Source organism: Lissotriton helveticus, chromosome 11, assembly GCF_964261635.1.
Source record: "Lissotriton helveticus chromosome 11, aLisHel1.1, whole genome shotgun sequence".
NCBI lineage: Eukaryota > Metazoa > Chordata > Amphibia > Caudata > Salamandridae > Lissotriton > Lissotriton helveticus.
In genome coordinates this window covers 189,255,787-189,281,736 of record NC_136072.1, presented here as the reverse complement: position 1 = coordinate 189,281,736, position 25,950 = coordinate 189,255,787, and the positions used below count along the sequence as shown (strand labels likewise).

At 52.8% G+C, this 25,950-nt stretch overlaps 1 protein-coding gene across 2 annotated transcripts in view; it reads left to right on the top strand.

Annotated features, from left to right (window-relative positions):
- Nucleotides 1-25,950, top strand: part of SMC4 (structural maintenance of chromosomes 4) — a 630,932-nt gene that overhangs the window by 594,321 nt on the left and 10,661 nt on the right. The gene's annotated exons all lie outside the window — the stretch shown is intronic.

Here is a 25,950-nt window from a genome sequence, read left to right as displayed (position 1 = left end):
AAACTCTCCACCCTTTAATCCGATATTTCCAGACCCTGCTCTCAGACCTTATTCCTTGCTTCCTTTCTGGAAAAAGTGAGCATCAGTACCTTCAGACATTGTGTTTTGTGTTCTGCCAGTTGCCCAGGGCCTGTCTTTTTTTTCCAGAAATTTTCTTCATGGTTGAATTCTAGTGGATGCAGATCAGGAGTTTTGAGGCTTTGTCCGAATATTTAGAGGGTTGTCTCAAAAGGGTCAATCCTTGGGGGCAGGTTCTGTGATCTTCTGTTTGTTCTGACTTTGCTGCAAAACTTTATCTTGTCTGCTTTCATCTTGTGGACGTCTACAGATGTCATTTAGTTTTCTGTGCATGATTTTTGCCAGAGCTGCTGAAAAGATTTGCAGTGTATATTGTGCGAAATACAGGTATTTTCCTTAATCTCTATGCCTCATCCATTGTTTACACAGCTGAGGTGGGTGTAGGTGATAAGACAATAAAATTATGCATAACAATAATAGTCACAAATTGTAGCAGAATTCTTACATTGTGTGCAACTATATTATTGGCTGTGAGAGCCTGAACAATGGTTCTCAGACTTGTTGAATAAGTGTCATTCTAGCTTTGAACTTCTTTACTGGAGCATCTTTCCACTAGCCTGGAAATGGATACATTTGAGGTAGTTCCCAGATTGCAAATTGAAGTTATTCCGATAATTGCTTAGCATAGAAGGCTCTAGAATCCTCTCAAATACCTCCTACAAATGACAAATATGACTTGTTCTGGTCTGTCCTGGCCCCACATATATTTGGTAGTACAGGCACACAAGTACTACTGTTTGTATCTCCCTCACACCATTATGCAAGCACATTCATTGAGAGGAAAGAATAGTAGAAGGTGGCCTGCTTGAAACAGTACTCTGCTCAAAACCCAAGGGTAAATCGAGGATTGTTAACTTGTTATGGTTCACGCACAAAGCGCTGAGTGATGACGTGCACACTTTGGAAACAAAAACCCTTTACCCTCCTCTGCTACCACTTGCTAACAACCTGCACCTACCACAGTAAATGTGCAAAAGACAATCCTATATAGTTTGGTATTAGAAAAGCTGAGTGATGTCTGCCATAATAACAAATTCATAACATTAAAGGCATATAAAGAGGTGATGAATTGCCAGTCATGGCATGGCTATGTTTTAGACATGGAAACACTGTGAAATCTTCATGTTACCCAAACTAAAAAAGAAACAAAATGCCAAACAAATAGTTGCAACACTGTATACTGACATAAACAAAATGTGCCCTAGAAAGGACAAGTTGGTCAAACTGCATTAGCAGACTTATACTGTGCCACTTTAACTGGCAATGTATAGTTACTGCAAGGCACAGGTTAAACATGTGGCTTTTAATAGTTGCTGTAAGGAAAGTGGTTTATTTGGGGTCGAAAAGTAACCACCTCAAAGAATGAGGCCACCTGCTAGATGTGACACAGATTAAACAAAATAAACCTCTGCTTAATCCCTGGAAACATGACACAAAGGAGTCCATCTTAAATCAAAAGCACCGTTAAGCATTTGTGCAGAAACAGTAGAAAATGAATCACAAATTCTACAACCATCTTTAAAATAAAGAAACATGTTATGAATAAAATAGACCACAACAACAAATCCAATAAGGGGAACAGGAGAGAAGAATTGTGAAAGATTTAAGTGAATTTAGTGCCAAAAAAGCACACAACATCAATGATTATGGAAGCAGGATTTATGTGTGTTATTTGAGGCCTGCCGCAATAGATCCCTGGTAGAATACATAATGGTTTGCCCCAGTGAAAGTCTGTAATTTAAAAAGTTTTAATGTTTCAAAGCCCTAATCCAAAAATGACTTAATTATTTCATTTTTTTAGAGAAAATGTTGCCTCACTGGCGGACAAATGTGAAATTGTAGGTGGTGCTGTCGCACTTCTAGTGTGGTACCTGCAACTGGTTTGTCCTGCTAAATATTTGTAGCTTTTGAGGTTTTTGTTAGATAACGTGTCTAAATCCTAAACCAGAAAGATTTTTTTGTGTTTTTAGAGATGCTGGAGCCTTTCTGGGGTGAATCAGAAATTCAGTCTGACACTGTGGAACTGTCGGTTGGGTACTTTTCACAGTAGGTCCCCTAGGCTTACATCAGAAGTGTGCAAACCTTTTCTTGGTGCCAAAGCACCCACAGGAGTGGAATACACTTTAAAAAAATGAATTAAACAAATGGCACATGGGGTGAGGAGGCACCTATACATTCTGGTTGCTAGACAGAGGCCACCAGCAAAGTCCAGTCCAAGTTCCTGTTGCCACTGGTCAGCTGGCTGTTGGAGTAAAAACTCCTTTTGTAACTTTTTGTCATCTGCACGAGGGGGGAGCCGGTCTCGTACTTAATAGTTCTTCACAGACAGCAGGTCCAGTCCTCTTCTGTTCTGATGCAGGTCCACAAAGTGCTCCAAAGAGGGTTCTTGTGGTTGACAGATTTATGCCTGGCACCAGCTAGTGGGAGAGGTGAGTCCTGGACACACCTTAACCAATAAGGTAAAGGTTCCATGGGGACATCCATACCCACTTTCTCGGTAGTTCCTGTTGGTCTTACTGCATACAGGCCCAGAATGCCATGTACCAGTTCATTTTCAAGATTGTGAAGGTCTTTGACCACTCTAAAATTTAGCTCCGAGGGTTGTGAATGTGTTGGAGTGCACTATATTAATCCCAAGTGTCCTCTCACATCTAACACTAAAATCTGGTTTGGCACAGGCCCTCTAACCACAACAAACTAGGAGACAGAATTCTGGTAGGACAAAAGCAGGGTCCTGTAGCTCCCAGAACTGTGAATAAACAAGAATTCTCCTGGCGTCCTGTTCTCTCCCTTTTTTAGGAGTGCCAAGGTGTTTTGGCCCAAAACAGACGTGTCGGGGAGATTTGACAGTGGTGCACTGAAGGATACCCACAGCCCCATTTTGCATTTTCTGCTGAGTTAAGAGGAGATCTCTCTGCCAATTCAAGTCAACATGGGGACACTTTCACACCATATTAAGACCAAGTACTAGGCTGGGCAGTTGCTTCAGGCAGGGTAAAGGTAACTTAAATGTTGTATATTTCACAGGTATGCAATACAAATCTCACTTTGCTGTTAGAGTGGGTTTGCCTAGCTTTTTGCAACTTTTTTCAATGTCTTTTTTGAGTCTTGGACTCTTGGTGTGCGAGGGATGTCCCAACATCGGACTGGCGTCAAGCCCTGTGGCTCCTGTCACAAGATGTCTTTGACGGATCAGTACCTTATGTGTTTGTGTCTGAAGCGCGAACACGACCCGAAGTTGTGCTCCGACTGCCGGGCCATGCACCCGAAGACTTTGAGGGGGCGGTCTCGAAAGTTTTTGGAGGCCCAGCGGTCGACTCTGTTGATCCCGATCTCATTTGTGATGAAGGTCACAAGGCTGTTCACGGAGCCCCTACTCCTCGTCGCACTAAGTTGTCAAGGTCCTCAGGTAAGTCAAAGCACAAGAAGGCGAAGAAGCACAGGCGCTCTTCACCTTCTCCCTGTCGGTCGGCTCTCCAGACACTGGTTTGCTTTATCCCCCTACTGTGGCTACCGAAGAGGGAGCGTCCCATGCTGTGGTGGGGCCGAGGTCCTTGGCCTTGAGCTCCCTTCAGTGGCAGTCAGGACTAACCTCCTGACAGGGGTGCTTCAGCCTACGGCTTCTTTCTCTGAACCCCTATTGCCATTCAATGAAGCCCTACTGATGTCCTCCTGGGCACTTGGTCCAAGCCCAGCACAGGGGCTCCTGTGCAGAGGACAATTGCCCGCTGCCACCCTCTGGCCCCGGGCGACAGTGTTCCCGACCCAACACCCTTCCCCTGAGATCTTGGTAGTCCAAGCCTCCTCTTCTAAAAGTGTGTTCCCTCCCCTTCTTCAGATTGGGAATCCAAGAAGCTGGACCATCTTGGGAAGCGATTGTTCTCTTCCTCCAGCTTGATACTGTGGTCTGTGAATACCGCAAGCCTCTTGGGCCGCTACTCGCATACCATCTGGGATTCAGTCACGCAGGTGGTGCCTCAGTGCCCGGAGGAGGCCCAGGCTGTTCTCACCCAGGCAGTTGAGAATGGGAGCGACGCAGCCAAATTTGTCATTCGGTATGGACTGCATACCACCGATTCACAAGTCAGAATGATTAACACGTCGGTAACCCTTAGACGCTACGCCTGGTGGAGGACATCTGGCTTTTCGGGTGATGTCCAGTCAACCTTGATGGACATCGCCTTTGGCCATCGTCTTTTTGGTGACAAAGCAGATTTGGCGCTTGAGTGCTTTTAAGACTCGAGCTACAGCCAGATCTTTGGGCTTCTCTGTGCCTTCCCGTCCACTCCAGTCTTCTTATTGTCCATTTCGGGCCTACGGAAGGGGCACCCAACAATGTCCGGTCAAGTCTAGCCACTGGCACATGCAAGTTGTCCAGCCTGTGTGGACGTGGGACCCAGTGTCCTCGCGGGTCTGGGAACCAGTAGCTGGGCCAGTCCACCATCAATACCTTCACAAAGGTAATGGCGGTGGTCGCAGCTCATCTGCACAGATCAGGGGCTCCAGAGTCTCTATTTTTTGAGTGGATTGACTCCTGGTGCCGTAGTGATGCCTGGCTTCAAGTCCTGCGGGGACTGTCATCGCATGATGTCGGTGACGGACCCGCACCGTGTGTCTCTACTGCCTGGGGCGCAACCACGACCCCTAATCGTGCCCCGACTGCCAGGCCATGACGCCGAAGACTTTGCGGGAGCGGTCCCGAAAGTTGCTCGAAGTCCGGCAGTCAGTGTCCCGGTCCCGTGGGAGGTCGAGGGACCAGTTGCGGAGCCACCACCACCATCGTTCGTTCGTTGGGATCAAAGTCATTGCACTCAGGCTCCAGTAAGGCAAAGCATCACAAGAAGTCGAAGAAGTGCCATTGCTCTCAGACTTCTCTGCGCGACGCAGCTGAGGGTGCGGGTGGTCCCTCGGCTCCGGCGGAGCCTAGGCAGTCGCTGTTGGCCTACCTGCCCTTCCCGGATCAGTCTGCGACTCCGGCCCAGCTACAGGATGGCCATGGCCCGCCTTTTTGGGCCGTCTGGCCTGACTGGGGGCCCTCAACCTTCACTGGCAGCGGCTCCGGAGCCGCAGGGCCCCCAAGGATCCTGGTTTTCACTGGTTGACCTTGTGACACCGCCACTGACGTCTACCTAACTGGCACCACCTCCGACTTCGCCCGTGCCCCCGTACGACGGTTTCAGCCGTGATGTGATTCAGACGCCGATGGGGCCTTTCTACCCCTATGTCCAGCCTCCTTATTTTCGGCCTGCTCATCAGCCTTCGGAGGAAGGAGAGACTGGGAGGGGTCCTCAGACCCTCTCACAGCACAGTGTGAGTTTGACCCAGACTGGGTAGAGGAACTGGAGGATGCCAGTGGTCTTGATACCTCTCCTGACCTTGGCATGTGAACTCCTCCTACCGTGGCTACGTAGTAGGGTGCAAGTTACGCAGTGGTGTCGCGTAGGGCGGCCGAGGCTCTCCCCTCGAACTCCCTACAGTGACAGTCAGGACTAACCTCCTGACAGAAGTGCTTCAGCCTGCAGCTACCTCTGCAGAGCCATTGCTTCCTCTTTCATGATAGAGTTGAAAGGACAAAGTTGCCCCCATTGGCTGCCTTTATGTCTTTGAAAATAGAATCTGTGCCTTTAAGATCTCCAAGACCACCAGTACCCTATCATGCACAGCCAGTGGCAGTTACTTCAGTTCTTTTTTCCGGCTCCTGCTGTCAGGACCCTGGAGCATTGAGCTCTACCAATTTGGTGTTTCTCTTCAAAATGTACTTCTGAATTTAGCAGTTAACTGCTTCACTCTGTCTTTGGTCTTCTTCTTCATATTTGTTTTTTTCTGATGGAAAGTTGCAGTTTTTCACTCAAAAATGCCTTCTCTTTTTGATAAGTTCCGAACCTGTGGTAGGTAGAAGGCCAAGACCGATCCTCACAGTGGTCATTATTTGTCTTCCTGCTTCTCATGTTCATGTGGCTTGTTCCATCTGGAAAAACTTCTCAAAACGTACTCTACGTGACAGTGAAAACAGGCCAAGTCTACAGGTGGGACTCCAGGGCGAGGAGAGGGTCATTCCTCTACCAGGTCTCTGTCTTCAGCTTCTGGGAGGCTCACTAGTAGTAGAAGGGCTGAAAAAATGCGCCGGTCCTTGTTGACGTCCAGGACGATGACGTCGAGAGGAGGTACGGCGCAGACCTGTTCAGTTGACCCAGGGCTCTTGTTCAACGTGGAGAAAAAGATTGTCTATTTCGAAGCAGACGATGGTGACACCTCATAGGTCACGCCGTGAACCTTGTCACACCGGCGAAGTCGCTAGATGGCCTCTGCTATTGACGTCGAGCTATCACCGTCGATCACAAACACATTCCCAGCGTCGGTCAACGCCAAGAGGGTGGCGCTCGACGTCGAAGCAAGATCCGCTTGCGAGACGACGTCGAGAGGGAGTAAAAGAACCTCCTCCTGAACTTTGTCGCCATATTCGAAATTACAGGAGGCGAGTAAGGAGATGACATGTCCGATCTGATGGAGGCTACTAGCTGCAGATTCCTTCACGTAGAATTATCCCCAGGCGTGAGACTGGATCCGGATTTTTTTTTCTTCACAGCATTCCTGCGTGCCGGGGGTGGGGCATCATGACGCAACTCTGCCCAGGCGTCGTCCGCGTATGTGACGTCAGCGAGGTCACATAAGCCGCTGTCCCACCCCCCATGCGCGCCTACATCAGTTTTTTTCCTTTTCCGCATGCACCACGGATCGGGTCCTTGCTATGGGCCTGTTTAGGGCCCTATTTCTTCCATTTCTCTTTGGTGGAACAGTGTACGAATGCCTTCAGGCTTCAAAACTTGCACATTTTCTGGATGTCTTATGTCAGCGACGTACCCTCACCTCATTTGTATGTGGTGTTTGGGGGAGGATCACGGCACCACTGCTTGTGAGGCGTGCCAACAGTTAAAGTCGAAGTCGGGGGTGTAGCGCCGCATGAAACTTCTCTCAGCGCATTTCTCCAGGTCGACGTCCTCCCCTTGGTCTGCTTTGGCGGACAGCTTCACATACGGCCGTGGTAGTCATCCTCGCCCTTCTCCGATGTCACGTGAGTGTCGCTCCCTGGTGGGTAAGTGTCGCAGTTTGTTCCCTGGGCTGGTTTCCGGCCTGCCAGGGGCGTGGACTCTCCGCGGGTGAATGCGGCACGCGTGTCGTAGAGTCCATCCAAATGGAGACATACGCGGCGGCTTTGCAGGCCTCGCTAAAGTCTCCTCCTCCTCCTCCCACTCCTGGGGGGGGGGGGGGGGGGGGGCAGATCCCTCGCCTTTCGCAGGGGCCTCGGCAGCGGCTCTGGCGCCGACTGGTCCGGATCCAGGTTTGCAGGATGTGGTTCTGTTGGGGTGCGGCACCTCTGGGGCACCTCCTTCAGGCCACGGCATCTCTGCTGTGCCGCACACTCCCGTGGGAGTCCCTGTGGTGTCGCTGGGGCTCGGGTCGCATCCCCGAGCCCCTCTCGGTCCTTTGACAAGGTGGTCCTGTCTAAGGGCGAGGTGATGCCGCTACGGCACCGGCAGCAGCTGGACCGCGCGGAGCCACAGGGGTCGGTGGACCCTCCTCGTCCCATCCGGGTAGAGGCCGGATGAGGACCCCTCGTCCCTCTCCGGGCCCCTCTCGTCCCTCCCACAGGCGGCTGCCTCGTTGGAGGTTGAATCGTCCCTAGCACCGCCACATGGGTTGTGGAGATCGTCCCTAGCACCGCCACATGGGTTGCGGAGCGATCTTCGCCACATTCTGGGCCGCGGCTGGCGGAGGGCTTCGTGTCACTCCCCAGGCCAGTCTCGTTCCCCCACGCAGGTGGCTGCCTCGGCGGGGGTCGGGTCGGCGGCTCCAGCTCCACTCCGGTCTCCGGTACGGAGTGACTTGGAGGAATCTTGTCCGGTGACGCTGGATGGTGCCGATGTCCTGCCTCAGGCAACAGACTCTACGGCTCCACACTGGTGTCGTACCGCGGATTCGTATTTGGGCGCTCCTCCTCCGGAGGCAGGCTGTATAGTGGTATCGTCCTCACTGGAGACTGGTCACTGGGTGGTATCTTTATCACCGGCGTTGAAGGACGGCTCCTCGCCCTTCCTGAGGCAGAGGTGTTAGTCTGAAGAGCGGCAGGTCCCTCATTCTTCAGCTTCTTCTGACTTACAGGTCTGGCCTTTGCCCGTCCTGCTTGATCTCAGGGACGGCCGCCTTAGTTTACAGCCGTTGCTCACAGAGGAGCTGCTTTCTCCGCCGCGGGGCTCTACGGAGGCGGGTGCAGCCTTCGCCCACACGGTGCCTTGTTGTGGGCATCCAGCGCAATTGGACACCCGATGGCTCACTTTCTGGCTGACCATCTCTTGGAGGTCCTCCACCAGGGCTCTGGTGGGAGGGAAATCTTACTTCCCTTTGAAGGTTCGCTCCTTTCTTCCTTGACGGGAGCTTGGAGGCGTCCTGCCTCAGGGGATCCGGTGCCTCAGCATCTTCTGCTCCGGCACCTCCTGTCGCCGCGTGACCTGGCGTTTCTTTCCCTACACCCCTCGGCTGCCAGCCCAATTTTGCGTACTGCTTTTCCCTCCCTGCTGCCACTGTTGACTCCGCCGTCTGTAGAGACCCGCTGCCTGGACTCTTGGGGGCGCAACATGTTCGCCTCGACCAGCGCTGCCCTGCGGGCCCTTAACACCTTGTGTGTACTTGCTATGGCCTCCTCCTGTTTGTGAGACTCTGCTGAGTCTCTGGGATCCACAGCGTCCCAGGAGACTGGGCAGGTGGACTTACGGCATCATGTGTTGGATGGCCGGGAGCTTGCAGCGTTTATTCTCTGCTCCAGTCATCTCAGAGGTGCTGGGCAGGGCCATGGCTTCCTCAGTCGCTCTCCATCACCATGCTTGGCTTCGGGACGGAGTATACCCTGAGAATATTCAGGAACGGCTCATCGAGCTTCCGTTTGATGGCAGCCTGTTCCATGCTCCGGCCGACTCTGCCATCCAAAGGCTCTTGGCAGGGCTCCGTCCTCCTCCTCCGCCTTATCCTCCTCCTCCGTCCCCTCCTCAGTGACTCCTGAGTTGGGCTGATTCTCGGCCTTCTTAGGCCGGTGGTTCTGACTGTGGAGGGTGTTTTCTGGCCATTTGCGTCCTTCCTTAGGATTTTGGCATTGTTGGCTGCTGGACGGCCCTTTTGTTGATTGTGTGTGTGTTCTGCCGAAGTTGTTGCGCAGACTTGGGCCTTCTGCTTGTCAAGCCTTTCGCGGGGTCTTTTTTCCCTGTGGCTCTTGTTTTTCCTCTGCTGCAGAAGTTCTTCCAAAGAGGGTTCCCATATTTTGGGACTTAACGTACCCCATGTGGGGTAGTGGTAGCTGTCATTTGGCTTGCGCTCTGCTAGGGGGTTCTGGTCGCCTTCGGGTACCTGTTTCTATGGCGTTCATGTAGGTTGCTTTTGCTTCTTGAAGTCGTGTGCGCGGCCACTAGTAGTGGTGTGCCCTCATCTCCTCCTCTCCCTGCTCCTGTCCTGAGGTCCCTGTGTTCTCCCTTGCCAGGCGCCGCCTACTTGGCCTTCCTGGGGCCTCAGGCTGTTCTTCTTGCTTCTGCCGGTGCTGTTCTGGCTGGCAGGTTGCTTTCCATCTGGAGTGGGTTTGCCCTCTTTTTCCTCGCTTCCTTTCCTTGGGTCCTCTAGGCTTCTTCTTCCTGTCTTGGCATTGGGCGGAAGCTATGTTGCCTTGTGGGGGAGTGGGGTGCTTTGGCCTCTCCGGCTTGCCCTTGGTTTCTCTGCTGTGTACAGGCCTCTTCAGCCTTCTTCTCCCACCTACATCCTCTTGTGGAGGGGCGTCTGCTTGTGGGGTTTTCCATTGCCTGGCAGGGACAAGGTTCTACCTTGTCCCCTGTGGGGCCGGGCCCTCTGTTCTGTATTGGCTGGTGGGGTCCTTTCGCAGACACTCCTTCCCAGGGGGTATTGCTAGGGTATCTATTCTACTTGAAGGAATATGCTGCTAGTATTTGCCGGTACATTCCTTCCTGTGATTTGCGTTCCTCCCATCACAACCTTCTCACCACTCCAGCAGTTAAACGCAAAAAGCATGGTGGCCTCCGATTTGCGTTTTTGGCTCCTCGACTATGGAATTCACTTCCGAGCGAACTCCGATCCTCTCCCAGTTACGCTATCTTTAGATGTTCTCTTAAAACTCATCTCTTCCGGCAGGCCTTTGTGTAATTCCGCACCCTTTTCCCTGTTGTCTCTAGCGCCATGAAACCGCCTGGTGTCCGTGTGCTGAAGAAGTACTTTTAACATAACATAACAGTAGTTGCTATCAGATGTAGGAGTTACTTACTTCCGGTAACGATGTATCTGGTAGAGACGATTCTAACCGCAGATTCCTTCACGGCCCTCCCTTTCTCCCCTATTCTGCGAGGACCCTTGGGTTGGTCTTCGGTACTCGCCAACCGATGGGGGGGCCGTGTCTCCTTTAAGTGCCTTCCTTGTTATTGACGGGTGGCTCCGCCTGGAGGCGGTTCAATCCTCCTTAGGTTCCTTAAAGGATGGGGTTCCGGTGCCCTGCTGCTCTGGCTACTCCAGGTTTGGGGAGGAGGGGGGGGTTCAATCCCTGTCCTCCCTTCCTTCCATTGCTACCCTCTGATTAAGGGTCATCTGGCCATGTCTTGCCCTTGTCCCTTGTGGATGGTTGCCCTCTATGTTGGGGTGGCTTGGAGGTTTGTTGTCCCTGTCTGTCTTGGGAATGGTCCCCTTCCCTGCTCAGGATGGGGGTGGTAGGTTACTAAGTTCTCCATGACTTTCACGCATGTTTCTTGCATCTGGGGCACAGGGGTGGGAGGCTGTCCATGTGCTGGCAGGGTGGCTGTGCAGGGCTCTGTTTGTTCTTTCGTCTTTCCCTGCCTTTGGGTTCTGCAGTGTTGGCACTACTCTGTGTGGTATTGTTAGTTACCGTTTCTTTCCAATTTTTCTGCTCTTCGCACACTGTTCCATGCTTCCACAGTTTATCTGGTGGTTCCGCGCTGTGGTGCGGAAAAGTTCTCCGAAGAAAACAGATTTAGGCGCGCCGGGGCAGGACTTATGTGACTTCGTCTGTTACGTATGCGGACGATGCGTGGGTGGAGTCGCGTGATGTCACCCCGGCGCTCAGGGATGCTGTGGCAAAAAAAGTTTCCGGATCCAGTCTCACGCCTGGGGATTATTCTACGTGAAGGAATCTGCGGCTAGAATCGTCTCTACCAGATACATTGTTACCGAAGGTAAGTTACTTGTACATTTGTATTATTCAAGAACCTATTCTCCGTCTAGGTTCTCTTTTTCTCCAGCACCTCATTAGCAGTCTCCAAATGTGGAACCATGATCAAACTCCTCCACCACTGCCTCCTTCACCCCCTCTCCACCTCCTCACCCACCATCTTCACCACGAAGGCTGGGGTCTAGATCCCACATGAGTCATCGTTCTCGTAGTCTTAGATCCTCTACTCATTCCCGTCATCATAGACGGAGGTCTCCTTCTAGACCTACTAGAGACGCTTCTTGTCGAGCACTGGTAGATATTCACCTACGCTGACTGATTTACCTCCACGGATCTCACCAGTTGATGTCTCAACGTTCCAAGAGGTTTTAGTGAGGGGTGTTTAAAAGTTGAACATTCCAGTCTCCACTTCGACACCCACTACTTCTGTCATATTTGAGACTTTGCGACATAAACTGGTGTCACGTCCTTTGCTTCCTCTGGTGCCAGGACTGTTAGAAACAGCGATGGAGCTTTTCTTGACACCATCTACGATTAAGTCCGCTTCTTCAAGTCTACAGAAAAAATACCGGCCTCCGGAGTAGCATTCTGCTTTCCTTAGGATAGACCCAACTCCAGACTCTGTAATTGTGGTGGCTGTCAAGAAGCAACTTGCCACGCCTCCAACTTCGACAGTACCACCAGATCAAGAAAGTCACAAAATTGATTCGGTTGCAGAGAAAAGTTTGTAACAGCAGCGACTGTCATGAAATCCGCTAGCGCTACAGCCTTGTTGGGGAGATATGACTGGGCACTGTGGGAATAGCTCCAACAGTTTGCTGACTACCTTCCTAGAGACAAGAGGATTTTAATGAGATACTTGCAGAGGGTTTGATGGTTTCTAATCAAATTATAAATGCAGCAGCAGACACTGCCCTCCTTGCTGCACATGGGAACTGTCATGGCGTGGAATTTCGGCGGCATTCTTGGTTACGCCTTACGTCACTTAAGCCTGAATCGCAACAACATATTCTGAATCTCCTGTTTTTAGGTACAACTCTTTCTGGCACTCATACTGACGAGGAGATGGCCAGGTTGAAAGCCGAAATGGAGACACTAAAACCAGTAGGTCTGGAGAGGCCTAAGAAACTGCGAAATCTTTAGATCCTTTTCAACAACGGTACTCTACACAGAGGGTTCAAACCCCTTAATGGTATCAGGGTCGCCAGCCAGGTACGCAATCACAGTATCTCTCTTCCGATCAGCTGTGCCACAGAAAACAAACAAGAGGAAGATCAGGCCAGCAGCCCTCTCAAGGAGGCAAGATGCCAGCTGGAGCAAAACCCTGAATCCTGCCTTTCCCCCTCTTCCGTTACCCACTCCAGTAGGGGCAACTATCAGATATTACTTGACAGAGTAGCAAATAATAACACAAGACAATTGGGTGCGGAATATTGTTCACAATGGATACTCAAACAGGTTTATCAGCCCTTCACTGTCAATACCTCCGAAACAATCCAAGTTCCATTTGCGCTAATTACAACTGGAAGGCGGACATTCTCTTACAGAAACAGGTGGAACCAGTTCCTACCTTACAACTAGGTAGGGGGCTATACTCCAAATTTTTTCTTGTCAAAAAGAAAGACGAGAACAAGTTCAGACCCATTCTCGACCTATTGAAGGCCAACAAGTTGATTCGGTGAGAGGGATTCAGTATGCTGGCATTACACCAAATCTACCCTCCGTTACGAGAAGGTTGGTTATGCGCAATCGACCTTCAAGATTCATACTTCCATATTCCCATCATAGAGAAGCATCGCAAATTCTTGAGGTTCCCAGTGGGGAACAACCACTACTGTGGGCTCCCTTTCTGCCTGAAGTCAGCACCAAGGACTTTCTCCAAATGCATGGCGGTGCTTGCTGCGCATCTGGGGTAGCACAAAGTGTTTGTCTACCCTTATCTGGTAGACATCTAGCCGCAGATTCCTTAACTTAGAATATCCCCTCTCCCTTCCAGGCGTCTGACTGGATCGGGAGAATGTTTTCTCTTAGCAGTACCTCTGCGCGCCGGGGGACGGCGTCAGTGGACCCATACAAGTCCCTCCCCGCACGCTGACTAAAGTTTTCTTTTCCGCGTCCCAACGCGGATCCGGAATAGCGGTAACATCTGGTCTGTTCATGCTCTCTCCAAGAGTTAATAAAGATATTGCCACTTTTTAAACCTTCATTTAGACATATTGATTAAATGTGATGTTACATATTGTTTCATTTTTTAAATGTTTTGTATAAATATCATTTGTTTAGATAATATGAGAAGAAATTATTAAAATGGTAACTTTGAATATATTTTTTGTCTTCCTTGGTTTTCTTAATTTTATAGATACTGTGTATATTTGCTTTATTGACATTGCCTAGGAGTTTTTGTCACTACCATGCCTTCTCCACGCCTTTCGGAGTCCGGGTACAGTGTGACGCCTTGAAGCCCAAAGGCGTGTGCGACATGTACGCGGTAGATGTCGGCGACAGATCCATACGTGATCTGTATGTGGTGCTTGGGAGAGCCATACACTGAACAGGAGCCGCATACCATCCTGTGCCGGGTGCACAGCCTTAATTTGCATTGCATTGCAATAATGCCAACAACTTTATCTTTTTCTGAATTCTTTTATTTTTTCATTGTAATCCAAAGTTCAAAATGTCTTCATGTTTTTTCCAAACATTCACGAGAGGTGCTTACATCTTCACTGTGTTCTTAATGGTGCAGAAATGCTAATCTAAGCCTTATCCTGCACCACGACAGTGCACATAAGTTTTAGCCACAAACACAAATAGTTTACCCAATGCATTTCGGGCCTAATTTCCCGGTCTTTGTCAGGGGTTTGTTTATCTATAAATAAAAAACATATCAGTTAGACAATGCTTAACCCAGTCCCACCAAGTCATTAATGTGCATAACCACCCATGACGTTTTGCAAAATCAACGTTTTTCCCACTAAAAAAAAACATAGCTTAAAGCTACCTCTTTAAATGAATACCTCTGCTTTCTATTCTTGACCCAAACTACCTTTCTTCGTTTTTCTCTTGAAGTACAGCCGCTGTATTCATTACCTTCTCCCCTCCTCAATGACGTATTACTAATTTTCCGTTCTTCTAGTCGTGTGCAACCTCTTGGTTCATTACGCTGCCCCACCTTACATTCTATTATCCTGATGCTAAACATCCTGACTATTTCATCATTAGTTGTAATCCATACCTTTCAGACTGTCAGCGCTATAGTCCTCTCAACTTCTCCATCACCCGACCGATATCAACCTCAGATTCCACACTTCTTATAGGACTGCTTTTCTCCGCCCCTCTACCACACCTGTAGTAAATTAAACACCCTCCCATACATCACCCTGCTTATTCTCTCTTAACCCAATCCTGCCTACAGGACCCACAATGCACTCCATGAGTAAACCCTTTAATCTGGAGCTCCATGAGTAAACCCTTCAATCTAGAGCTCCAGTTACACTCCCAACCAAAACACCACCATGTTTTTCCTCATCATCTTAACGAAATATCCACCTTTAATGCACCACGACTTTGAGGAGTGCGACCCCTGCCGGCAGCTGAAGCCAAAGTCCCTGAGAACGTCGCATAAAGTTGTTGTGCGCCCGGATGTCCTGTTAGGAGTCCTCGCGCCGCAAGTCTCCCTCTCGTGCTGGGACGTTGGGTCGGGACAAGTCATGGAGTCGTCCCTGTGGATGTCGCTCACCTGAAGCAGGTAAGCACCGGAAGAAGTCACGGAGGTCATCGACCTTGCATAAACGTGACATCTGAGCCCGTTGCTCGCGGTCTCTCCCAGACGCGGGCCCTCAGGAGCCGCCACCCTCCATTTCCTCGGGCTGGAGCGACTCGGACCCCCTCTCTCTGGCGTGCCTTCAGGCCCCACAGAGGGGGTAGGGACTCAGATCAGGACATCGCTGACGGGTTCGCCCTCTGTGCCGGTCGACTGCTATGACTTGGCTCCAGAGTCGCTGCGACGTCGGGACACAGCCCGGAGGGGCATCCTATTCTCATGTCCAAGCCTGCGCCAACGTCAACTGAGGCGCAGCTCTCAAATGTCTACTCCGTTCCTCTCCGCAGGTTCACAATTCGGTGGAGAAAGTAGATGCCGGGCAGACTGGACTCCTTCGGGAGTCATCGAGACGACGACGCCTCGACGTCGATTGATGCTGGTGTCATCCTCGGTAGATCCTTGGTAAGTGGTAGATGAGGTCGAACTTGAGGAAGCCCCTGTGGGTTCACCACCCCAGGGTTGTTTCGCTGCCTCTTGGGGCAGGACCCCATTCCCTGGCTGGGCCTTGGTTGTCCTCGGGCTATGGAACCCCCAGGGTTTGGTGGACAGGTTAGCCTCCTACCGTCACCTACGGAGGACTACTTGTTGCCACCTAGGATGGCCACGTTGGCTAGTGCTTGGTTTGCGAGGGTGGTTCGCATGGCTACATATATTTTACAGATGCAGCCACCCTCGGTCTCTCTGCCCTCTGATCCCTTGTTGGATCTGCTCCACCAGGGTGCCGTGACCGTGGAGCCCTTGTTGCCTTTTTGGCAAGTCGTTATGACACTCTTCAGGCGAGACCCTCTTCGGGGGACTCTGTGGATCATGCTATTGCACATCGACATTGCCCGGCTCCAGGTCACCCTGCCTGTTTGTTCCTCCAACCTTTGGCTCAAGAGCTGGTAGTCCAGGCGGCCTCAGTTTTGCGGCCTTCTGCCCCGCCTCCATTACTCCCTCCCACTTGGGAGTGTCGCTGGTTGGAGTTTTGTGGCCGCCATATCTTTGTGTCCACCAGTGCGGGCCTTAGATCCCTGAACAAGTCTTGTGTGTTTGCAAGGGCTGCTTCAGGGAGTGTTTCTTGAGGATCCATGGAATCCGGTTCTCAGTTTCACTTCTTTTTGCAGAAGTTATATACTTGCTTCCGTTGGTTATGTGTTCCCTTCGTTCCTGTATGGACTAGGGAGGTCTCCTACCATCCTCTGACGACTTGTGGTGCCTTTGCCTCCCCTTGTTCTTGCTCCTTTATGGAGTTTCATAGGTCTGGTTTCAGTCGCGCTGGCAATGTTGTTCCCACTGTGTTGTCAATGTTGTTGACGGATCAGTTCTTTTTAGAACTTGGTGGGTTTTCAGTCGCAGACCCTCCTCCAATGGGGTATGGCTTTGGTATCTATTCTAAGTTAAGGAATCTGCAGCTAGATGGCTCTATCAGATGAAGGAGTTACTTACCTTCGGTAACGATGTATCTGGTAGAGACACAGTCTAGCCGCAGATTCCTTAACGGCAACCCATCTTCCGCACTTTGCGAGGACCTTTTCAGGTGGGTTTTACCCACTTGTCTCCTTCCAGGTGGCTTTGGTCTTCCTGCGGGGTGGCCTTTTTCACCCCCCTCCTGGGCAGGATAGCTCATTATGTTTATCTATTATTTCTCCACCCATTATTGGGTGATGAGTTCATCTATCCTTCTATGCTCCTATACCCTGGTTCTTCCAGTGTGGGGCTTACTGCTGTTCTTCTTCCCTCCCTACTTCACCTGTCTTCTCTCCATTACTTGATTCTGTTAGTCAATTGGATCGAGGTCTCTTGACTGTGACTCAGTCAATGGGTCTTTTGTAGGGTGTATGGTTGCACATTCTGTGTTGGTGAATTGTGGTGGATTACCGTGAGTCATATTGCTTCGGCCTTGTTGCGCTTCACAGTTATGTCCTGTGGTTGCAGACTTCCTGTCGTTTGCCATGACATTCATTTCCAACACTGTTTTACCTCCTGGGAGGGTTCAGTTTTCGCTTTTGCAAGACTGTTTCGAGGAGCAGGTTCTCTGCTCTTTCTCTTCACTTCTTTTCAATATTAAGTGCTCTTTCACTGTCATTTTTGGTGATGTATCTCATCATTCTATTCTTTGTCATTGTTTCAATGATTTTTTTATCTTTTTTGACACTGTTCCCAAGCTTACAGTTTTCGCAGTGGCTCCGCGATGTGGCGCTAAAAGGTTTCTCTGAAGAAAACTGACGTCAGCGCACCGGGAGGGACTTGCATGACTCCACTGACGTCATGTCCGTGGATGATGTCAGGGCGGAGCCATGCGGCGCCGTCCCCCGGTGTGCAGAGTTCTGCTGAGAGAAAAAAATTCTCTGGATTCAGTCTGACACCTGGGGGGATATTCTAAGTTAATGAATCTGCGGCTAGACTGTCTCTCTACCAGATACATAGTTAACGAAGGTAAGTAACGCGTTAATCTAGACGATTGGCTAATCAAGGCATCCACGGCTCAGGAAGCTCAGCTGCATTTCAATTGGACTTTCGATCTTCCCCTTCGGCTGGGTCTTCATAACCAGACAAAAACCATTTTGGTTCCCGTACAATGCCTGCAATATCTGGGAGCTTCCATCGATACTCACATGGCAAACGTGTGTCCTTCAGAGGAGAGCCGCTTATCGATTCTTCGGAAGGCTCAGGCTCTCATGGCACTGTCTCGCCTGACTGTGAGAAAGGTATCCGAATGCACTTCTCCACATGAGACCTCCGCAGGAATGCCTGGAAGATCAATGAGATCAAGGACCAGGAGACTGGGAGGACAAGATACAACTATCTCAACATGCCCTCCTGTCCATCAAATGGTGGTGCTATCCCCCCAATCTCCTACGAAGGATCCCATTTCGCAAGCAGATGCCTAATCAGACCATAGTCGCGGATGCCTCTCTCCCGGGAGGGGGAGCCCATACAGGTCAACTTCAAATCCAGGGCAAATGGTCACACAAGGAATCTACTTATCACATCAATCTCCTAGAGCTTCGAGCAGTTCACTTGGCGTTGAAAGCCTTTCGTCCATCATTCAGCTCCAACTCCCGGCTTGTACAGATGGACAATGCAACGATAATGTACTACCTCAACAAGCAGGGAGGCTTGAGGTCAAGACCTTTGTCTTGCCAGGCCCAAACTATCTGGAAATGGCTTCTGGCCAGAAACTTGACGATAACAGCAACTCACGTCTTAGGTGTTCAAAATGTTCAAGCCGACTCTCCCCAAGCAGACTCCTCCAGGAAAACGACGAGTGGGTCTTAAACGACAATGTGGTACACAATATCTTTGGAATATGGGGTACTCCGGAAGTCGACTTTATCACCACCGCAGAAAACAGCAAATTCCAAAACTTTGCATCAAGGTACTACCAACCGGGAACGTTGGGGAATACCCTATGGATCAACTGGTCAGGCAAAGTGGTGCAGGTGTTCAGACACACCACCGTTCTCTGGTAATGCAGCAATCTGAAAGAGACATGTTAGTGATAGATTCCTTACCTTAGACTATCCCCAGGCGTCAGACTGGATCCGGAATTTTTTGCGTAGCAGTACCCTTGCACGTCGGTAGGCGTCGTCTGCGGCTCCGTCGTCGGCGCCGTGATGGCGCCTAAGCACCCGACCCGCTAGGGCCCCCAGACGGGTCTGCTGGGCCCAAAGGCGCAGCGGAGCCCGCCGGAGGAGCGATGACGTCTTTTTGACTTCTTGTGCTTACCTGATGACTTCGAACCTGAGGAGTGATGTCGACTCCCGGAGCTATGGTGACTCTGCTCCCGCCTGGGGATATTCTAAGGTAAGGAATCTGTCACTAACTAATGTCTCTTACAGATATATCGTTACACAAGTAGTAACTTGTGCATCTGAAAGAAACAGGTTAGTATTAGATTCCTTACCTTAGAATATCCCCAGGCGTCAGTCTGGATCCGGAAACTTTTGCGTAGCAGTACCCCTGCGCGTCGGTAGGCGTCGTCTGCAGGCGTCCCCTGCGGCTCCGCGTCGTCGGCGTCGTGCGCCGTGATGACGTCGCTGGAGTATATAGACGCCGCCTCCGCGCGCTGACGTCAGTTCTTCTTTTTTCCGCGCCAGTTAGCGCAGATCCGAAGAGCAGTACTCCGGTCTTTTGACCAAGTTTTTTGTTAACTGATTGATTACGGTGCCGGTAGGATGCCCGGTTTCAAGAGTTGTGACGAGTGCGACCGCCTGATGTCGGTCACCGACCACCATCGACTCTGCCTCCGGTGTCTGGGCGCGGACCACGACGTGGAGTCCTGCGTCGACTGTCGGGCCTTGACTGGAAAAGCTAGGCGGGAGCGGTCCCGCAAGCTTCTCGAGCTCCGGTTGTCGGCCCCGCGTCGAGAGCGGTCCCGGTCCGGTCGGAGGTCGAGGGAGCGGTCGAGGGAACGGTCGCGGAGCCGCCATGGGCGCTCCGGGAGTCGCCACCATTCCTCCGGCTCGTCAGGTAAGCACAAGAAGTCGGGGCGTCGCCATCGCACCCCCGACTCCCCCCGACGCCCGCGTGCTGCGGCCGGGGGCTCGGGTGACCCCACCCCCGCGGTCCCGCATGGGTCGCCGACGCCGTCTACCCCACACCTGTCGGTCCCTGGGGAAGGCGCGTCGCGTGAGGAGATCGAGGCCTTCCTCATTGCTATGAGGGCGAGGTCTTCTCCGGCGGGGCCTTCGGCGCCTGCGGGCCCGTCGGTCCCGTCTGGGGGCCCGAGCGGTTCGGGTGCTCCTGCCCCGGCGCCGCCGGTGGCTCCGGCCCCGGCGCCGCTGGTTCCCTCTGGTTCGTCGCCGGCTGGTCTCCCGGCCTCTCCGGCGTCGGTTCCTGTGGGCCAACCCGTGGTACCGCCCCCGCGTGGTGCAGCGACTCCGCCGTCGGGTCCCCGGCACCGACGCCGCGCGGCGCCACCCCCCTTTCCTCCCCGACTCCGGACTCGGAGCCGGACCGGCGTCGGCCGACGCCGGACCCGACGCCGATGGGGCCCGTTGACCCCGAGGTCTATATCGTCGACCCAGAATATGGGTATGACGAGGAGGAGTATGGAGAGGGTTGGGAGGGGTCTGAGGACCCTCTATCCCGTGCCTGCCAGTACGATGTGGACTGGGTAGGTGATCTGGGTGATGCCAGTGGCCTGGACGAGTCGCCCAACCCTGGGTTTGTCTCTCCGTCCCCTGTGGCGTCCGAGGCGGGTGCTGCCTATTCGGTGGTCCTGATGAGGGCTGCCAAGGCCTTACACCTTGAGCTCCCCGTCGCGAAGGTCAAACCGAATATTCTGACGGAAGTTTTTAAACCGCAGTCATGCCCCCAGGAGCCTCTGCTGCCGTTTAATGAGGCCCTGACGGATGTCCTTCTGGGCACCTGGTCCAGGCCCGCTTCTGGTGGGCCGGTTGACCGGAACGTTGCCAGGCGTCACCGTCCCTGCTCGGACGACCCTGCCTTCCTGTCCACCCATCCCTCCCCGGAGAGTCTGGTGATCCAGGCCTCCACTTCACAGTCCGCATTTCCGTCGGCTCCGCCCGACCGGGAATCAAAGAGGTACGACCAATTTGGTAAAAAAGTGTTTTCCTCTTTGAGCGCTGGACTGCGGTCTTGTAACACCGCGTGCCTCTTGGGCCGCTACACCCACTCCCTGTGGGATACGGTCGAGGAGTGTTTGCCGCAATGCCCCCAGGAAGTGCGGGACAAGCTCACCCGGGCCTTGGTTGAAGGCCGGGATGCGGCGCGGTACTCGATCCGTTGTGGTCTGGACACCACGGACTCACTGGGACGGGCCATGTCCACTACGGTGGCGATTCGTCGCCATGCCTGGCTGAGATCTGCCAACTTCTCACCAGACGTCCAAAATACACTTATGGACATGCCATTTGATGGCAGTCGCCTATTTGGTGACAAAGCGGACCACGCGCTGGAGCGCTTCAAGGACTCCAGGGTCACGGCCAAGTCCTTGGGTCTCTCGACCCAGCGCCAGCAGACGGGTTCGTTTCGGCCCTTTCGTGGCCAAGGGAGGGGAGGTCCCACACGTGCTGCCAGCCACGCGGCGCAGAGCGCTCCCCAGCGCGGTGGCGCCCGTGGTTTCCGCCGTGGTGGCGGTAGAGGCCAGCGTCGTGGTCAGTCCACGCCTCCCTCCGCTGCGGCATCCAAGCCTTCCTAGTCCGAGCTTTCGGGCTCACGTGACGCCAGTCGGTGGCAGGGTTCGCCATCACCACTCCCGCTGGCGCGCGATAACATCGGACAGGTGGGTGCTGCAGCTTGTCCGAAGGGGCTATGCCCTCCCCTTCGAGTCCACTCCTCCAGCCATGCCACCGCAGAACCACCATGTGTCGGGGGACCACTTGACACTTCTGCAGGAGGAAGTTACGGCCCTCTTGGCCAAAGGGGCCATCGAGCGCGTTCCTGGGCCAGAAGTAGGGTGTGGTTGCTACTCCCACTACTTTCTGGTACCCAAGAAGGACAAGGGAGGCCTGCGTCCTATCTTGGATCTACGGAACGTCAACGGCTTCCTCCGGAAGGAGAAGTTCAAGATGTTGACTTTGGCTCAGGTCTTGGCTGCTCTAGACCCACAAGACTGGATGGTAGCGTTGGACTTGCAGGATGCGTACTTTCACATCCCCGTCCTGCCGGCCCACCGGCGTTACCTGCGGTTCACGGTAGGCCACGAGCACTTTCAGTTTATCGTGCTCCCATTCGGCCTTACCAGCGCCCCACGGGTGTTCACGAAAGTGATGGCGGTGGTCGCAGCTCATCTGCGCCGGTTAGGGGTTTCAGTCTTCCCCTACCTCGACGACTGGCTGTTGAAGGCGGGCTCGCCCCAGACAGTCGTCCACCACCTTCAGATGACGGCAGACCTCCTGCACGAGCTGGGGTTTTCCATCAATGTGCCGAAATCACACCTGTGTCCCTCTCAAAAGCTCCTTTTCATCGGAGCGGTTCTCGACTCGGCGCAGTTTCGGGTTTATCCTCCGGAACGGCGGGTCCGGGATATTCAGGCTCTGATTCCCATCTTTCAGCCGTTATCCCGGGTTTCGGTCAGGTTGACGCTGCGGCTTCTGGGGCTGATGGCCTCCTGCATCCTTCTGGTGCATCACGCCAGATGGCGGATGCGGGCTCTGCAGTGGGACCTGAAGTTTCAGTGGGCCCAGCATCAGGGCAACCTATCCGACCATGTCCTGATCTCGGAGGGCACTGCGAGACAGTTGCAGTGGTGGCTTACGGACCGCGATTGGGTCAGGGGCAGATCCCTCTCCCTTCCCCAACCGGAGCACGTGGTTGTGACGGACGCGTCCCTCCAAGGCTGGGGTGGCCACTTGGGAGAGGCGGAGATCAGAGGCCTCTGGTCTCCGGCGGAGTCCCGGCTCCATATCAACATGTTGGAGCTGCGGGCGATTCGCCTAGCACTGAAGGCATTCCTCCCCTTTGTCAACGGGAGTGTAGTGCAGGTGTTCACGGACAACACCACCGCCATGTGGTACTGCAACAAACAGGGCGGTGTGGGGTCGTGGACCCTTTGCCAAGAGGCTCTGCGCCTCTGGCACTGGCTGGAACGTCAGGGCGTGACTCTGACGGTTCAACACCTGGCAGGTTCTCTGAACGCCAGGGCGGACGAACTCAGCCGTCGGTGTTCGGTGGATCACGAATGGCGTCTGAACTCGGATGTGGCGAGAGGCCTCTTTCAGCAATGGGGAGAGCCTTGGTTAGATCTATTCGCCACAGAAGAGAACGCGCAATGTCATCAGTTCTGCGCGTTGGAGTTTCCAAGACGGCACTCGCTCGGCGACGCCTTTCGGCGCGAGTGGAGTTGCGGTCTGTTGTACGCCTTTCCGCCTATACCACTTCTGCCCAGAGTGCTGAAGAAGATCAGGCGCGACCGGGCCCAAGTTATCCTTGTGGCTCCGGACTGGGCTCGAAGGTACTGGTATCCCGAGCTACTCAGCATGACAGTCGGTCCCTCGATCCGCCTGCCCCTTCAGGAGGACCTTCTGTCGCAGCAGCAGGGGACGGTCCTCCACCCGAACCTGTCCAGTCTCCACCTCCATGCGTGGAGATTGAGCGGCGACAGTTGAGGCCATTTGACTTGCCTCCTGAAGTCTGTGATGTCATTCTGGCAGCCAGGCGTCCCTCCACAAAGTCGGTATACGCCTGCCGGTGGAACAGATTTGTGGCATGGTGCACAGCGAAGGCTGTGGATCCCCTTTCTGCCCCTCTGTCTGAGGTTCTCCTCTTCCTCCTTTCCCTTGCCCAGCAGGGCTCTGCTCTGGGCACTATCAAGGGCTATCTTTCTGCCCTTTCCGCCTTCTTGAGGCTACCTGATCAGCCATCTTTGTTCAAGTCCCCTATTGTGTTGAGATTCTTGAAGGGCATCACGCACATGTATCCTCCAACTCCGTTCGTGATGCCTCAGTGGGACTTGAACCTGGTTTTGACTTTCCTGATGTGCGCTCCCTTTGAGCCCCTTCATTCCTGTCCTCTCCGTCTTCTCACCTTAAAGACGGCCTTCCTGGTAGCCATCACCTCTGCCAGGAGAGTGAGTGAGCTCCAGGCTCTTTCTATTCAACCTCCTTTCTTGTCTGTTCATCCTGATAAGGTGGTTCTTCGGACTAGACCTTCTTTCCTGCCCAAGGTAGTCTCTGCTTTTCACATTGGGCAGTCCATCACCTTGCCCTCTTTCTTCCCGCCTCCGCATCCTTCAAAGGATGAAGAGCGGCTCCATCGTCTGGACCCAAAACGTGCGCTTTCATTCTATATGGATCGCTCACGCCAGTTCCGGGTGGATGACCAACTGTTTGTTGGCTACGTGGGTGAGAAGAAGGGAAGGGCGGTACAGAAACGGACCATCTCTCGGTGGGTCGTCCTGTGCATCAAAGCATGCTACTCTTTGGCTCGGAAGGAGCCTCCTGTTGGGCTGAGGGCCCATTCCACTCGGGCCACGGCGGCTACTACTGCCCTGGGCCGGGGAGTCCCTTTGCAGGACATTTGCCAGGCGGCCACGTGGGCCTCGCTGCACACCTTTGCGAGGCACTACTGCCTGGACAGTCAAGTCCGGAGGGATGGCTTCTTTGGCCGTTCGGTCCTCCAGGACTTTCTGGTGTAGGTTGTATTGGTTCGCAGACCCACCACCGGGGTTGGTATTGCTGGGGTATCTATTCTAAGGTAAGGAATCTAATACTAACCTGTTTCTTTCAGATGAACAAGTTACTTACCTTCGGTAACGATATATCTGTAAGAAACAGTAGTTAGTATTAGATTCCTTACCGCCCCGCCCATCCTCCCCGTTCTGCGAACTGATACCTAGGGTTAAGGACATCCCTTTCAGGGCCCTAGTTTCAAATGGCACCAGTGTTGGTTCTCACATGGCTCTGCGTGTTCTGGCGCGGAAAAGCTGTGTGCAAAGAACTGACGTCAGCGCGCGGAGGCGGCGTCTATATACTCCAGCGACGTCATCACGGCGCACGACGCCGACGACGCGGAGCCGCAGGGGACGCCTGCAGACGACGCCTACCGACGCGCAGGGGTACTGCTACGCAAAAGTTTCCGGATCCAGACTGACGCCTGGGGATATTCTAAGGTAAGGAATCTAATACTAACTACTGTTTCTTACAGATATATCGTTACCGAAGGTAAGTAACTTGTTCAACAGGGTGGGTGGGGTTGTGGACCCTTTGTCAGGAGTCTCTCCACCGCTGGACATGGTTGGAACATCAGGGCATGGTTTTGGTGCTTCAACACCTGGTGGGTTCTCTGAACGCCAGGTCAGCCAAACTCAGCAGTCGGTGCTTGGCTGATCACGAATTGCGTCTTTATCCGGAAGTATTGCAAGGTCTCTTACAGCGGTGGAAGAGCCTTGGTTAGATCTGCTCACCACTGAAGAGAACAGGCAATGTTCGCAGTACTGCGCGTTGGAGTTTCCAAGGCGGCACTCGCTCGTTGATGCTATTTGTCGCGAGTAGAACTTGCGGCCTCCTGTACGCCTTTCCAACCGTACCACTTCTGCCCTGAGTGCTCAAGAAGATCAAGCGCAACTGGGCCCAAGTTATTCTTGTGGCTCCCGGACTGGGCACGAAGAGTCTGTTACCACTGAGCATGGCCATGGATCCTCTGATCAGACTGCCCCTTCAGGATGATTTTCTGTTGCAGCAGCAGGGGTTGGTACATTTCACCCGAACTTGTCCTATCTCCACCTCCTTGGGTGGAGATTGAGCTGGGGCAGTTGACAGCTTTCGACATTCCGCCCGAAGTCTGTGATGTCATCTTGGCAGCCAGGCGTCCCTCCACTAAATCGGTGTACGCCTTTAGATGGACCAAATTTGTGGCATGGTGCACAGCCAATGCTGTGGATCCTCTTTCTGCCCCTCCTTTCAGGGCTTCTTTTGTGTATACTTTCTTTGGCCCAGCAGAGCTCTGCTATAGGCTTTCTCAAAGGTTATCTTGCAGATAGCTCTGTTTTCTTCAGGAGCCAGATCAGCTATCCTTGTTCAAGTTTGCTATTGTGAACTGATTCTTTAAGGGATTTACTCCTCTGTTTCCTCCATCTCCCTTCATAATGCCCCAGTGGGACTTGAATCTTGTTCTCATATTTCTTATGTATGCTCCCTTTGAGCCTCTTCATAACTGTCCTCTCAGGCTCCTCACTCTCAAAACTGCCTTCCTTGGTGCCATCCTGTCCGCTCACAGGGTGAGTGAGCTTCCGGCTCCAGCTTCCAAGCCCCTTTTCTTCTCTGTGCATCCGGACAAAGTGGTGCTTAGAACAAGGCCTTTGGTCCTTGAAGTGGTTACACAATTTCATGTAGGACATCACCCGTCCCACCTTTTTCCCACCTCCGCACCCTTC